Below are 15,360 nucleotides of genomic sequence, written 5' to 3' on the forward strand. Positions count from 1 at the left end.
ATCTTTTTGCATGTTTAATTCCTTCAGCAAATTGTGCAAACAAATGTGTGCAGAACAATTTGAGTAAGCATGGAGGCGCTCTCGGGCCCTGTTCTAGGTCACACCAGTGGACTTAGACTTCACTGGCAGTTGAAGATTTTTTGGGCCTTACACTCAAAATGGGGCTAGTGCAGAAACCCATCTTCTAGTCCTACTGGACGACTTGTACGGTTGGGGTAACCCCCATCTTCACACAGGACCCAAATCATATTGTGTAAACATCAAAATTATGTATCAACGTGGTTTTGTAAGGCAGGCACCTGTGTTTTTGGTCCTGGGCTCAGCAGCCATATAGGGAAACCTACAACACACAGACATGTCAGAAAACTAGACACCTGTGGGAGTCCACGGAGGTGTGGCGTGTAGATTCCCCAAAGTTTTCTTATCCATAATACCCTGCAAAGGTGAAATATTGAATAAAAACGATTTTTCCATGTGTTTGTCACAAACTACAGGAGTATGCAGGGATCCACAAAATTCCTACCACCTGACTTTTCCCTACTTGACCTCACTTGTGTGAATGTGCCTAGTGCCTGCATCAGGAATGGATTACCCCAGGGTCAACAGTAGCTCTCATGTAAGGAGATCATTGACCGTTGTGTGCTTCATTCCGGTCACTGGCACTAAGCCCAGGCACACCAATGGGGAAGCTTTTTTTGTATCAAGACAAGTTGGGGAAAGCTGGGGTGGGTAAACAGTTTGTGGATCCCTGCAAATTCCTGTAGTTTACATCACAAAAACGGAAGGTAAAATAGTGGTTTTGTTCAGGATTTAACCTTTGCAGGGACTTCTGTGGTAAAAAAAACCTTTGGGAAATCCTCACAAGCAATACCTCCCTGGACTCCCCTTGATGTCCACTTTTCAGAAATGTCTGGGTTTGATAGGTTTCCCTAAATGGTTCCCGATCCCAGAACTAATGAGTACACTCACCTTAATTTGTCACAATATGTTTAACTTTCCCTGTTGCAGGCACTAGCCCTACCCACACAAGTGAGGTACCATTTTTAATGGTAAGACTCACGAATGCTGGATGGTAGGAAATCTGTGGCCCCACTCAGATCCCACAACTTTACAGCAACAAAATGTGAGGTGCTTTTTAGCACAATTTTGAGGTTTGCAAAGGTTTCTGGGTGACAGAACCCAGTGAGCGCCCCACAAGTCACCCCATCCTGGATTCCCCTAGGTGTCTACTTTCCAAGAATGTAGAAGTTTGGTAGGTTTCCCTAGGTGTTGGCTGAGGGACAGCCCAAAATCCACAGTTAGGCACTTTGCAAAAAACATTTTTCAATGGAAAAATGTGATGTGTACTTGCTGCATTTTGGGGTGTTTGCTGTCAAGGGCATGTAGGAAAGTACCATCTTGCCTGGCATGTTACCACCATTTTTACTTTATGTATGTGTTTTTGCCTATGTCACTGGGATCCTGCTAGTTAGGACCCCAGTGCTCAAAGTATGCCCTGTGTGTGTTCCCTGTGTGGAGCCTATCACGGAGGCTCTGCTAACCAGGACCTCAGTGTTTATGCTCTCTGCTTTTAAAATGGTCACTGCAGGCTAGTGACTAATTTTACCAATTCTGATTGGCACACTGGAACACCCTTATAAATCTCCAGTATAGGGCACCTAGGTACCCAGGGTATTGGGGTTCCAGGAGATCCCTATGGGCTGCAGCATTTCTTTCACCACCAATAGGGAACTCAGACATTTCTTACACAGGACTGCCACTGCAGCCTGAGTGAAATAACATCCACGTTATTTCAGACATTTTACAGTGCACTTAAGTAACTTATAAGTCACCTATATGTCTAACCCTCACTTGGTGAAGGTTAGGTGCAAAGTTACTTAGTGTGTGGGCAACCCTGGCACTAGCCAAGGTGCCCCCACATTGTTCAGGGCAAAGTCCCTGGACTTTGAGTTTGGGGACACCATTACATGCGTGCACTACATATAGGTCAATACCTATATGTAGCGCCACAATAGTAACCCTGAACATGGCCATGTAACAGGTCTAGGATCATGGAATTGTCCACCCAATACCATTCTGGTATTGGGTGGACAATTCCATGCATCCCCGGGTCTCCAGCATAGAGCCCGGGTACTGCCAAACTAACTTTCCGGGGTCTCCACTGCAGCTACCGCTGCTGCCAACCCCTCAGACAAGTTTCTGCCCCCCTGGGGCCTGGGCAGCCTGGTCCCAGGAAGGCAGAACAAAGGAATGCCTCTGAGAGGGAGTTTTACACCCTCTCCCTTTGGAAATGGTGTGAAGGGCCTGGGAGTAGTGTCTCCTGGCCTCTGGAAATGCCATGCAGGGCACAGATGGTGCCCTCCTTGCATAAGCCAGTCTACACCGGTTCCAGGATTGCCCAGCCCTGGCGCGAAACTGGACAAAGGAAAGGGGAGTGACCACTCCCCTGACCAGCACCTTGAAGGGAAAGTGCCAGGAGCTCCTCCAGTGTGTCCCAGACCTTTGCCATCTTGGATGCAGGTGTGAGGGCACAATGGACAGCTCTGAGTTGCCAGTGCCAGCAGGTGACGTCAGAGACCCCTCCTGATAGGTGCTTACCTTTTTCAGAAGCCAATCCTCCTCTGTGGGCTATTTAGTGTCTCTCCTGTGGTTATCTCAACAGATAACAAATGCAAGAGCTCACCAGAGTTCCCTCTGTCTTCTAGCAACATTGTAGCGCCTCATCCTGCCAGCTTGCTCAACTGTTTCCTGGTGGTTCATGCTCTGAGGGCTGTGCCTTCACCCTGCACTGGAAGCCAAGAAGAAATCTCCTGTGGGTCGACGGAATCTTCCCCCTGCTAACACAGGCACCAAACTTCTGCATCATCGGTCCTCTGGGTACCCTCTCATCTGGACGAGCATGGCCCCTGGAACACAGGAGCTGGGTCCAAGTGACAGTCCAGTGGCCCTTCTGTCCAAATTTGGTGGAGGCAAGTCCTTTGCCTCCCCATGCCAGACAGTAATCCTGTGTACTGCGTGCACCGAGGCTGCTCGGGCTTCTGTGCACTTTTGCAAGACTTCCTTCGTGCACAGCCTAGCCCAGGTCCCCAGCACACCGTCCTGCATTGTCCAACTCGCTGAGTTGGACTCCGACATTGTGGGACCCTCCTTTGTTGCTCTGAGTCGACCGTCGTCCTCAGATCTTCTAAGCGCCTGTTCAGGTGCTTCTGCGGGTGCTGCCGGCTTCTGCGTAAGCTCTGTTGCTGAGCGCCCCCTCTGTCTCCTCCAAGGTCCTTCCTGGGCCCTGGCAGCACCCAAAGTCCTCAACCGCGCCTCTTGCAGCTAGCAAGGCTTGTCTGAGGTCTCTGCGTTGGAAACTCTGCATCCTCCAGCATGCCGTGGGACATCTGACCAAAGGAGAAGTTCCTGGCACCTTCCGCTTCAGAATCTTCAGCTTCTTCCACCCAGAGGCAGCCCTTTTGCACCTTCATCTGGGGTTTAGTGGGCTCCAGCCCCCCTGCCTCTCCCCCCCCCCCTCCCTCACCCCGGACTCTTGCATGACTCTTGGACTTTGTCTCCTTCCTTTATAGGTCCAGGAATCCGTCTTCAGTGCTTTGCAGTCAGTTGTTGTCCTTGCAGAATCCCCTACTACCCCTCTCGACTTTACTGTCTTTCCGGGGTAGTAGGGTAAATTTACTCCTACTTTTCAGGGTCTTGGGGTGGGGAATCTTGGACACCCATAGTGTTTTCCTACACTCCAAGCGACCTTCTACACACTACACTAGGACTGGGGTCCATTCGTGGTTCGCATTGCACTTTGAGTATATGGTTTGTGTGGCCCCTAGGCCGTTTTCTCCCTATTGAATTACATTGTGTTCTACAGTGTTTGCACTACTTTTCTGTTACTTACCTGACTTTGGTTTGTGTGTATACATACATACATATATGGAAAATGTCACTTACCCAGTGTACATCTGTTCGTGGCATTAGTCGCTGCAGATTCACATGCTGTGCACATCCCGCCATCTGGTGTTGGGCTCGGAGTGTTACAAGTTGTTTTTCTTCGAAGAAGTCTTTGAGTCAGGGGACCGAGGGACTCCTCCCATTTCAGCTCCATTGCGCATGGGCGTCGACTCCATCTTAGATTGTTTTCCCCCCGCAGAGTGTGAGGTAGGAGTTGTGTATGCTAGTAATAGTGCCCATACAATAGAGTAATGTACATAATGTAGTTTAAAGTAATATATTTACAAATATACAGATGTTCAAGATCAACTTCTAAACGGCTACAGGCTCCCGGGGAGGCGGGTGGGCGCATGTGAATCTGCAGCGACTAATGCCACGAACAGATGTACACTGGGTAAGTGACATTTTCCGTTCAATGGCATGTGTAGCTGCAGATACACATGCTGTGCATAGACTAGTAAGCAGTTATCTCCCCAAAAGCGGTGGTTCAGCCTGTAGGAGTTTAAGTTGTTTGAAACAATGTTCGTAGTACTGCTTGGCCTACTGTGGCTTGTTGTGCTGTTAGCACATCTACACAGTAGTGTTTGGTAAATGTATGAGGCGTACACCATGTAGCTGCCTTACATATTTCGGTCATTGGAATATTTCCTAGAAAGGCCATGGTAGCACCTTTCTTTCTAGTTGAGTGTGCCTTTGGTGTAATAGGCAGATCTCTTTTTGCTTTAAGCTAACAGGTTTGAATGCACTTAACTATCCATCAAGCAATGCCTTGTTTAGAAATTGGATTTCCTGTATGAGGTTTTTGGAAAGCAATAAATAATTGTTTTGTTTTTCGAATTAGTTTTGTTCTGTCAATGTAGTACATTAACGCTCTTTTGATGTCTAATGTATGTAGTGCTCTTTCAGCTACAGAGTCTGGCTGTGGGAAGAACACTGGTAATTCTACTGTTTGATTTAAGTGGAACGGTGATATGACTTTTGGTAAAAATTTAGGATGTGTCCGTAGAACTACTTTATGCTTGTGTATTTGAATAAATGGTTCTTGTATGGTAAGTGCTTGAATCTCACTTACTTTTCTTAAAGATGTGATGGCAATTAAAAATGCAACTTTCCATGTTAAGTATTGCATTTCACAAGAGTGCATGGGCTCAAAAGGTGGACCCATGAGTCGTGTTAAGACAATGTTGAGGTTCCATGAAGGAACTGGTGGTGTTCTTGGTGGTATAATTCTCTTTAGACCTTCCATAAATGCTTTTATGACTGGTATCCTAAATAGAGAAGTTGAGTGCGTAATTTGCAGGTAAGCTGAAATTGCTGTAAGATGTATCTTAATGGAAGAAAAAGCTAGCTTTGACTTTTGCAAATGTAGTAAGTATCCTACGATGTCTTTGGCAGATGCATGTAAGGGTTGAATTTGATTATTATGGCAGTAATAAACAAATCTTTTCCACTTATTTGCATAGCAATGTCTAGTGGTAGGTTTCCTAGCTTGTTTTATGACCTCCATACATTCATGTGTAAGGTCTAAGTGTCCGAACTCTAGGACTTCAGGAGCCAGATTGCTAGATTCAGCGATGCTGGATTTGGGTGTCTGATCTGTTTGTGTTGCGTTAACAGATCTGGTATGTTTGGTAGTTTGACATGAGGCACTACTGAGAGATCTAGTAGTGTTGTGTACCAAGGTTGTCTTGCCCATGTTGGCGCTATTAGTATGAGTTTGAGTTTGTTTTGACTCAACTTGTTTACTAGATATGGAAGCAGTGGGAGAGGGGGAAAAGCGTAAGCAAATATCCCTGACCAACTCATCCATAACGCATTGCCCTGAGACTGATCTTGTGGGTACCTGGATGCGAAGTTTTGGCATTTTGTGTTTTCCTTTGTTGCAAATAGATCTATTTGTGGTGTTCCCCAACTCTGGAAGTAAGTATTCAGTACTTGGGGGTGAATCTCCCATTCGTGGATCTGTTGGTGATCCCGAGAGAGATCGTCTGCTAACTGATTCTGAATTCCTGGAAAAAATTGTGCTATTAGGCGAATGTGGTTGTGAATCGCCCAATGCCATATTTTCTGTGCCAGGAGACAACTGTGTTGAGTGTGTCCCTCCCTGTTTGTTTAGGTAATACATCGTTGTCATGTTGTCTGTTTTGACAAGAATGTGTTTGTGGCTTATTATGGGTTGAAATGCTTTCAGCGCTAGAAATACTGCCAATAGTTCTAAGTGATTTATGTGAAGCTGTTTTTGGTGAGTGTCCCATTGTCCTTGGATGCTGTATTGATTGAGGTGTGCTCCCCACCCTATCATGGAGGCATCTGTCGTGATTACATATTGTGGCACTGGGTCTTGGAAAGGCCGCCCTTGGTTTAAATTTATACTGTTCCACCATTGAAGCGAGGTGTATGTTTGGCGGTCTACCAACACCAGATCTAGAAGTTGACCCTGTGCCTGTGACCACTGATGCTAGGCACCGTTTTAAGGGCCGCATGTGCAACCTTGCGTTTGGGACAATGGCTATGCATGAGGACATCATGCCTAGGAGTTTCATCAACATTTTGACTTGTATTTTTTGTTTTGGATACATGGCCTGTATTACATTGTGAAATGCCTGAACCCTTTGTGGACTTGGAGTGGCAATCCCTTTTGCTGTGTTGATTGTCGCCCCTAAGTATTGCTGTGTTTGACACGGCAGAAGGTGTGACTGTAGTTGATTGAGAAACCTAGTTTGTGGAGGGTTTCTATGACATACTTTGTGTGTTGTGAACACCTTTCTAGCGTGTTGGTTTTGATTAACCAATCGTCTAGGTATGGGAACACATGTATTTGCTGCCTTCTGATATGTGCAGCTACGACTGCCAGGCACTTTGTAAAAACTCTTGGCGCAGTTGTTATTCCGAATGGCAACACCTTGAATTGGCAATGTATCCCTTGGAATACAAACCTTAAGTACTTTCTGTGTGAAGGATGTATCGGTATATGGAAATATGCATCCTTTAGGTCTAGTGTTGTCATGTAGTCTTGTTTGAGTAGTGGGATTACGTCTTGTAATGTCACCATGTGAAAGTGATCTGATTTGATGTAGGTATTTAATGTTCGGAGATCTAATATAGGTCTCAGACTCTTGTCTTTTTTGGGTATGAGAAAGTACGGAGAGTAAACTCCTGTTCCTTTCTGGTGTTTTAGTACTAATTCTATTGCTTCTTTTAGTAGCAATGCCTGAACTTCTAGTCCTAGAAGATCTATATGTTGTTTTGACATTGTGTGTTTTCGGTGGGACGTTTGGAGGGTGTAAAGAAATGGCTCCCTCTTGCAGTTAGCCCCCACTTTTTGCCTGATACTGATGCTGACTTGACTGAGAAGAGTGCTGGGACCCTGCTAACCAGGCCCCAGCACCAGTGTTCCTTCACCTAAAATGTACCCTTGTATCCACAATTGGCACACCCTGGCATTCAGATAAGTCCCTTGTAACTGGTACTTCTAGTACCAAGGGCCCTGATGCCAAGGAAGGTCTCTAAGGGCTGCAGCATGTCTTATGCCACCCTAGAGACCCCTCACTCAGCACAGACACACTGCTTACAAGCCTGTGTGCGCTAGTGAGAACAAAATGAGTAAGTCGACATGGCACTCCCCTCAGGGTGCCATGCCAGCCTCTCACTGCCTATGCAGTATAGGTAAGACACCCCTCTAGCAGGCCTTACAGCCCTAAGGCAGGGTGCACTATACCATAGGTGAGGGTACCAGTGCATGAGCATGGTACCCCTACAGTGTCTAAACAAAACCTTAGACCTTGTAAGTGCAGGGTAGCCATAAGAGTATATGGTCTGGGAGTCTGTCAAACACGAACTCCACAGCACCATAATGGCTACCCTGAAAACTGGGAAGTTTGGTATCAAACTTCTCAGCACAATAAATGCACACTGATGCCAGTGTACATTTTATTGTAAAATACACCACAGAGGGCACCTTAGAGGTGCCCCCTGAAACTTAACCAACTATCTGTGTAGGCTGACTGGTTCCAGCAGCCTACCACACTAGAGACATGTTGCTGGCCCCATGGGGAGAGTGCCTTTGTCACTCTGAGGCCAGTAACAAAGCCTGCACTGGGTGGAGATGCTAACACCTCCCCCAGGCAGGAGCTGTAACACCTGGCGGTGAGCCTCAAAGGCTCACCCCTTTGTCACAGCCCAGCAGGGCACTCCAGCTTAGTGGAGTTGCCCGCCCCCTCCGGCCACGGCACCCACTTTTGGCGGCAAGGCTGGAGGGAACAAAGAAAGCAACAAGGAGGAGTCACTGGCCAGTCAGGACAGCCCCTAAGGTGTCCTGAGCTGAAGTGACTAACTTTTAGAAATCCTCCATCTTGCAGATGGAGGATTCCCCCAATAGGGTTAGGATTGTGACCCCCTCCCCTTGGGAGGAGGCACAAAGAGGGTGTACCCACCCTCAGGGCTAGTAGCCATTGGCTACTAACCCCCCAGACCTAAACACGCCCTTAAATTTAGTATTTAAGGGCTACCCTGAACCCTAGAAAATTAGATTCCTGCAAACTACAAGAAGAAGGACTGCCTAGCTGAAACCCCTGCAGAGGAAGACCAGAAGACGACAACTGCCTTGGCTCCAGAAACTCACCGGCCTGTCTCCTGCCTTCCAAAGAACTCTGCTCCAGCGACGCCTTCCAAGGGACCAGCGACCTCTGAATCCTCTGAGGACTGCCCTGCTTCGAAAAAGACAAGAAACTCCCGAGGACAGCGGACCTGCTCCAAAAAGACTGCAACTTTGTTTCAAGGAGCAGCTTTAAAGACCCTGCAATCTCCCCGCAAGAAGCGTGAGACTTGCAACACTGCACCCGGCGACCCCGACTCGGCTGGTGGAGAACCAACACCTCAGGGAGGACCCCCGGACTACTCTACGACTGAGTACCAAAACCTGTCCCCCCTGAGCCCCCACAGCGCCGCCTGCAGAGGGAATCCCGAGGCTTCCCCTGACCGCGACTCTCTGAAACCTAAGTCCCGACGCCTGGAAAAGACCCTGCACCCGCAGCCCCCAGGACCTGAAGGACCGGACTTTCACTGCAGAAGTGACCCCCAGGAGTCCCTCTCCCTTGCCCAAGTGGAGGTTTCCCCGAGGAAGCCCCCCCTTGCCTGCCTGCAGCGCTAAAGAGATCCCTTGATCTCTCATAGACTAACATTGCAAACCCGACGCTTGTCTCTACACTGCACCCGGCCGCCCCCGCGCTGCTGAGGGTGAAATTTCTGTGTGGGCTTGTGTCCCCCCCGGTGCCCTACAAAACCCCCCTGGTCTGCCCTCCGAAGACGCGGGTACTTACCTGCAAGCAGACCGGAACCGGGGCACCCCCTTCTCTACATTATAGCCTATGCGTTTTGGGCACCACGTTGAACTCTGCACCTGACCGGCCCTGAGCTGCTGGTGTGGTGACTTTGGGGTTGCTCTGAACCCCCAACGGTGGGCTACCTTGGACCAAGAACTGAACCCTGTAAGTGTCTTACTTACCTGGTAAAACTAACAAAAACTTACCTCCCCCAGGAACTGTGAAAATTGCACTAAGTGTCCACTTTTGAAATAGCTATTTGTGAATAACTTGAAAAGTATACATGCAATTGAAATGATTCAAAGTTCCTAATGTACTTACCTGCAATACCTTTCAAACAATATATTACATGTTAAATTTGAACCTGTGGTTCTTAAAATAAACTAAGAAAAGATATTTTTCTATAACAAAACCTATTGGCTGGATTTGTCTCTGAGTGTGTGTACCTCATTTATTGTCTATGTGTATGTACAACAAATGCTTAACACTACTCCTTGGATAAGCCTACTGCTCGACCACACTACCACAAAATAGAGCAATAGTATTATCTATTTTTACCACTATTTTACCTCTAAGGGGAACCCTTGGACTCTGTGCATGCTATTCCTTACTTTGAAATAGCACATACAGAGCCAACTTCCTACATTGGTGGATCAGCGGTGGGGTACAAGACTTTGCATTTGCTGGACTACTCAGCCAATACCTGATCACACGACAAATTCCAAAATTGTCATTAGAAATTGATTTTTGCAATTTGAAAAGTTTTCTAAATTCTTAAAAGACCTGCTAGGGCCTTGTGTTAGATCCTGTTTAGCATTTCTTTTAGAGTTTAAAAGTTTGTAAAAGTTTGAATTAGATTCTAGAACCAGTTGTAGATTCTTAAAAAGTATTCCAACTTTTAGAAGCAAAATGTCTAGCACAGATGTGACTGTGGTGGAACTCGACACCACACCTTACCTCCATCTTAAGATGAGGGAGCTAAGGTCACTCTGTAAAATAAAGAAAATAACAATGGGCCCCAAACCTACCAAAATACAGCTCCAGGAGCTTTTGGCAGAGTTTGAAAAGGCCAACCCCTCTGAGGGTGGCAACTCAGAGGAAGAGGATAGTGACTTGGAGGAAAATTCCCCCCTACCAGTCCTATCTAGGGAGAACAGGGTCCCTCAAACCCTGACTCCAAAAATAATAGTCAGAGATGCTGGTTCCCTCACAGGAGAGACCAACACCTCTGAAATCACTGAGGATAACTCCAGTGAAGATGACCCCCTGTTAGCCAGGATGGTCAAAAGATTGGCTTTGGAAAAGCAGCTCCTAGCCATAGAAAGGGAAAGAAAAGAGATGGGCCTAGGTCCCATCGATGGTGGCAGCAACTTAAATAGGGTCAGAGATTCTCCTGACATCCTAAAAATCCCCAAAGGGATTGTAACAAAATATGAAGATGGTGATGACATCACCAAATGGTTCACAGCTTTTGAGAGGGCTTGTGTAACCAGAAAAGTAAACAGATCTCACTGGGGTGCTCTCCTTTGGGAAATGTTCGCTGGAAAGTGTAGGGATAGACTCCTCACACTCTCTGGAAAAGATGCAGAATCTTATGACCTCATGAAGGGTACCCTGATTGAGGGCTTTGGATTCTCCACTGAGGAGTATAGAATTAGATTCAGGGGGGCTCAAAAATCCTCGAGCCAGACCTGGGTTGATTTTGTAGACTACTCAGTAAAAACACTAGATGGTTGGTTAACTGGAAATGAAGTGTGTGACTGTTGGGTTTTATAATTTGTTTATGAAAGAACACATTTTAAGTAACTGCTTCAATGAAAAGTTGCATCAGTATCTGGTAGACCTAGGTCCAATTTCTCCTCAAGAATTGGGAAAGAAGGCAGACCACTGGGTCAAGACTAGGGTAACCAAAACTTCCACTGGGGGTGACCAAAAGAAAGGGGTTACAAAAACTCCCCAGGAGAAAGTGGGTGACACTAGAAACAAAGAAAAAGAGTCCTCTGTAGGCCCCCAAAAACCAGAACAGGTGGGTGGGCCCCAAGACACAACCCAAAACAAAGGTGGGTACCAGGGTAAGAACTGGGATGCCACTAAGGCATGGTGCCACAACTGTAAACAGTCTGGGCACCACACCAAGGACACTTCTTGTCCCAAAAACAAACCCCAGAACAAAATTCCAGGGGTAACCAGTGTAGCCATGGGAGATGACTCCTCAGATGAGGAGGTCTTCATAGCCTTCAACTGGAAACAGGGCCCAACAGGTGAGTTGGAGATTCCAGAGGGAAGTAGACACTTCCACCACCTACTGGTGAATGGAATCCCAACCACTGCCCTGAGAGACACTTGTGCCAGTCACACTATTGTGCATGACAGGCTGGTGCTCTCAAACCAGTACATCCCAGGTGAGACTGCCAGGGTAAGAGTTAGCCTAGACAGGGTCACTAAGAGGCCTGTGGCTTTAGTACCCATAGAAGTGGGTGGCACTCTTAGCTGGAGAAGGGTAGTAGTCAGTACAGACCTCCCCCTTGATTGTCTCCTTGGAAATGACTACCCAGAGGTTAGTCAGAGCCCAAGAGAGGAACTGGTCCAGTGCCAGTCCTCTCCCAAGGATTCTGGAAGTCCTGCCTCTGCAGTAAATGCAAGCAGGCCCCAGAAGAAGAAAAGAAAACAGTAGGAAGGGTGGACAACCTTTAGCCAAGGTTACAGCAAGCCAAGGAGATTCTGCTCCAGTAGGGGAGAACTCCAAAAATGGCCCTGATAAAGTCCAACCTGACCCACAAGAAGTCCTGGCTAGTCAGGCAACTGTTAAACCTGAGTGGGTGGCTCCTCAGCTAACAGAAGAAAGAGTGGAAGAAGGGTGTTTACTACAAGATGTGGTAACCCCCCACTCTAATACAGCAGACAGGCAACCTGAACCCAAAGAGGCCTGTAACTTAGCCCCTTCCCTTTTAGGTGAAGAGCTAAAGGTGTGGTTCTGGGCACTGACAGCTGTCAGTGGCCTCTGCTGGGTGTTAGCCTTTATGGCTGCACTATCCTTAGCATGGTGGTCTGACCCCATGCTGTAGGAAGTTGGCTCTGTATGTGCTATTTCAAAGTAAGGAATAGCATGCACAGAGTCCAAGGGTTCCCCTTAGAGGTAAAATAGTGGTAAAAATAGATAATACTAATGCTCTATTTTGTGGTAGTGTGGTCGAGCAGTAGGCTTATCCAAGGAGTAGTGTTAAGCATTTGTTGTACATACACAGACAATAAATGAGGTACACACACTCAGACAAATCCAGCCAATAGGTTTTTGTATAGAAAAATATCTTTTCTTAGTTTATTTTAAGAACCACAGGTTCAAATTCTACATGTAATATCTCATTCGAAAGGTATTGCAGGTAAGTACTTTAGGAACTTTAAATCATAAAAATTGCATGTATACTTTTCAAGTTATTGACAAGTAGCTGTTTTAAAAGTGGACACAGTGCAATTTTCACAGTTCCTAGGGGAGGTAAGTTTTTGTTAGTTTTACCAGGTAAGTAGGACACTTACAGGGTTCAGTTCTTGGTCCAAGGTAGCCCACCGTTGGGGGTTCAGAGCAACCCCAAAGTCACCACACCAGCAGCTCAGGGCCGGTCAGGTGCAGAGTTCAAAGTGGTGCCCAAAACACATAGGCTAGAATGGGGAGAAGGGGGTGCCCCGGTTCCGGTCTGCTTGCAGGTAAGTACCCGCGTCTTCGGAGGGCAGACCAGAGGGGTTTTGTAGGGCACCGGGGGGGGGACACAAGCCCACACAGAAATTTCACCCTCAGCGGCGCGGGGGCGGCCGGGTGCAGTATAGAAACAGGCGTCGGGTTCGCAATGTTAGTCTATGAGAGATCTCGGATCTCTTCAGCGCTGCAGGCAGGCAAGGGGGGGGTTCCTCGGGGAAACCTCCACTTGGACAAGGGAGAGGGACTCCTGGGGGTCACTTCTCCAGTGAAAGTCCGGTCCTTCAGGTCCTGGGGGCTGCGGGTGCAGGGTCTCTCCCAGGCGTCGGGACTTTGGATTCAAAGAGTCGCGGTCAGGGGAAGCCTCGGGATTCCCTCTGCAGGCGGCGCTGTGGGGGCTCAGGGGGGACAGGTTTTGGTACTCACAGTATCAGAGTAGTCCTGGGGTCCCTCCTGAGGTGTCGAATCTCCACCAGCCGAGTCGGGGTCGCCGGGTGCAGTGTTGCAAGTCTCACGCTTCTTGCGGGGAGCTTGCAGGGTTCTTTCAAGGCTGCTGGAAACAAAGTTGCAGCCTTTCTTGGAGCAGGTCCGCTGTCCTCGGGAGTTTCTTGTCTTTTCGAAGCAGGGGCAGTCCTCAGAGGATGTCGAGGTCGCTGGTCCCTTTGGAAGGCGTCGCTGGAGCAGGATCTTTGGAAGGCAGGAGACAGGCCGGTGAGTTTCTGGAGCCAAGGCAGTTGTCGTCTTCTGGTCTTCCTCTGCAGGGGTTTTCAGCTAGGCAGTCCTTCTTGTAGTTGCAGGAATCTAATTTTCTAGGGTTCAGGGTAGCCCTTAAATACTAAATTTAAGGGCGTGTTTAGGTCTGGGGGGTTAGTAGCCAATGGCTACTAGCCCTGAGGGTGGGTACACCCTCTTTGTGCCTCCTCCCAAGGGGAGGGGGTCACAGTCCTAACCCTATTGGGGGAATCCTCCATCTGCAAGATGGAGGATTTCTAAAAGTTAGAGTCACCTCAGCTCAGGACACCTTAGGGGCTGTCCTGACTGGCCAGTGACTCCTCCTTGTTATTCTCATTATTTTCTCCGGCCTTGCCGCCAAAAGTGGGGCCTGGCCGGAGGGGGCGGGCAACTCCACTAGCTGGAGTGTCCTGCTGGGTTGGCACAAAGGAGGTGAGCCTTTGAGGCTCACCGCCAGGTGTGACAATTCCTGCCTGGGGGAGGTGTTAGCATCTCCACCCAGTGCAGGCTTTGTTACTGGCCTCAGAGTGACAAAGGCACTCTCCCCATGGGGCCAGCAACATGTCTCGGTTTGTGGCAGGCTGCTAAAACTAGTCAGCCTACACAGATAGTCGGTTAAGTTTCAGGGGGCACCTCTAAGGTGCCCTCTGGGGTGTATTTTACAATAAAATGTACACTGGCATCAGTGTGCATTTATTGTGCTGAGAAGTTTGATACCAAACTTCCCAGTTTTCAGTGTAGCCATTATGGTGCTGTGGAGTTCGTGTTTGACAGACTCCCAGACCATATACTCTTATGGCTACCCTGCACTTACAATGTCTAAGGTTTTGTTTAGACACTGTAGGGGTACCATGCTCATGCACTGGTACCCTCACCTATGGTATAGTGCACCCTGCCTTAGGGCTGTAAGGCCTGCTAGAGGGGTGTCTTACCTATACTGCATAGGCAGTGAGGCTGGCATGGCACCCTGAGGGGAGTGCCATGTCGACTTACTCATTTTGTTCTCACTAGCACACACAAGCTGGCAAGCAGTGTATGTGCTGAGTGAGAGGTCTCCAGGGTGGCATAAGACATGCTGCAGCCCTTAGAGACCTTCCTTGGCATCAGGGCCCTTGGTACTAGAAGTACCAGTTACAAGGGACTTATCTGGATGCCAGGGTCTGCCAATTGTGGATACAAAAGTACAGGTTAGGGAAAGAACACTGGTGCTGGGGCCTGGTTAGCAGGCCTCAGCACACTTTCAATGGTAAACATAGCATCAGCAAAGGCAAAAAGTCAGGGGGCAACCATGCCAAGGAGGCATTTCCTTACACAACCCCCCCCCCCAAACGAAAGAGGATGAGACTAACCTTTCCCAAGAGAGTCTTCATTTTCTAAGTGGAAGAACCTGGAAAGGCCATCTGCATTGGCATGGGCAGTCCCAGGTCTGTGTTCCACTATAAAGTCCATTCCCTGTAGGGAGATGGACCACCTCAACAGTTTAGGATTTTCACCTTTCATTTGCATCAGCCATTTGAGAGGTCTGTGGTCAGTTTGAACCAGGAAGTGAGTCCCAAAGAGGTATGGTCTCAGCTTCTTCAGGGACCAAACCACAGCAAAGGCCTCCCTCTCAATGGCACTCCAACGCTGCTCCCTGGGGAGTAACCTCCTGCTAATGAAAGCAACAGGCTGGTC

General features: G+C 48.1%; 1 protein-coding gene across 1 annotated transcript in view; it reads right to left on the minus strand.

Annotated features, from left to right (window-relative positions):
- IFRD1 (interferon related developmental regulator 1) overlaps nt 1-15,360 on the minus strand; it is a 169,542-nt gene that overhangs the window by 44,680 nt on the left and 109,502 nt on the right. The window lies entirely within an intron of this gene.

Source organism: Pleurodeles waltl, chromosome 4_1 (genome assembly GCF_031143425.1).
Source record: "Pleurodeles waltl isolate 20211129_DDA chromosome 4_1, aPleWal1.hap1.20221129, whole genome shotgun sequence".
In the NCBI taxonomy this organism is placed as follows: Eukaryota; Metazoa; Chordata; class Amphibia; order Caudata; family Salamandridae; genus Pleurodeles; species Pleurodeles waltl.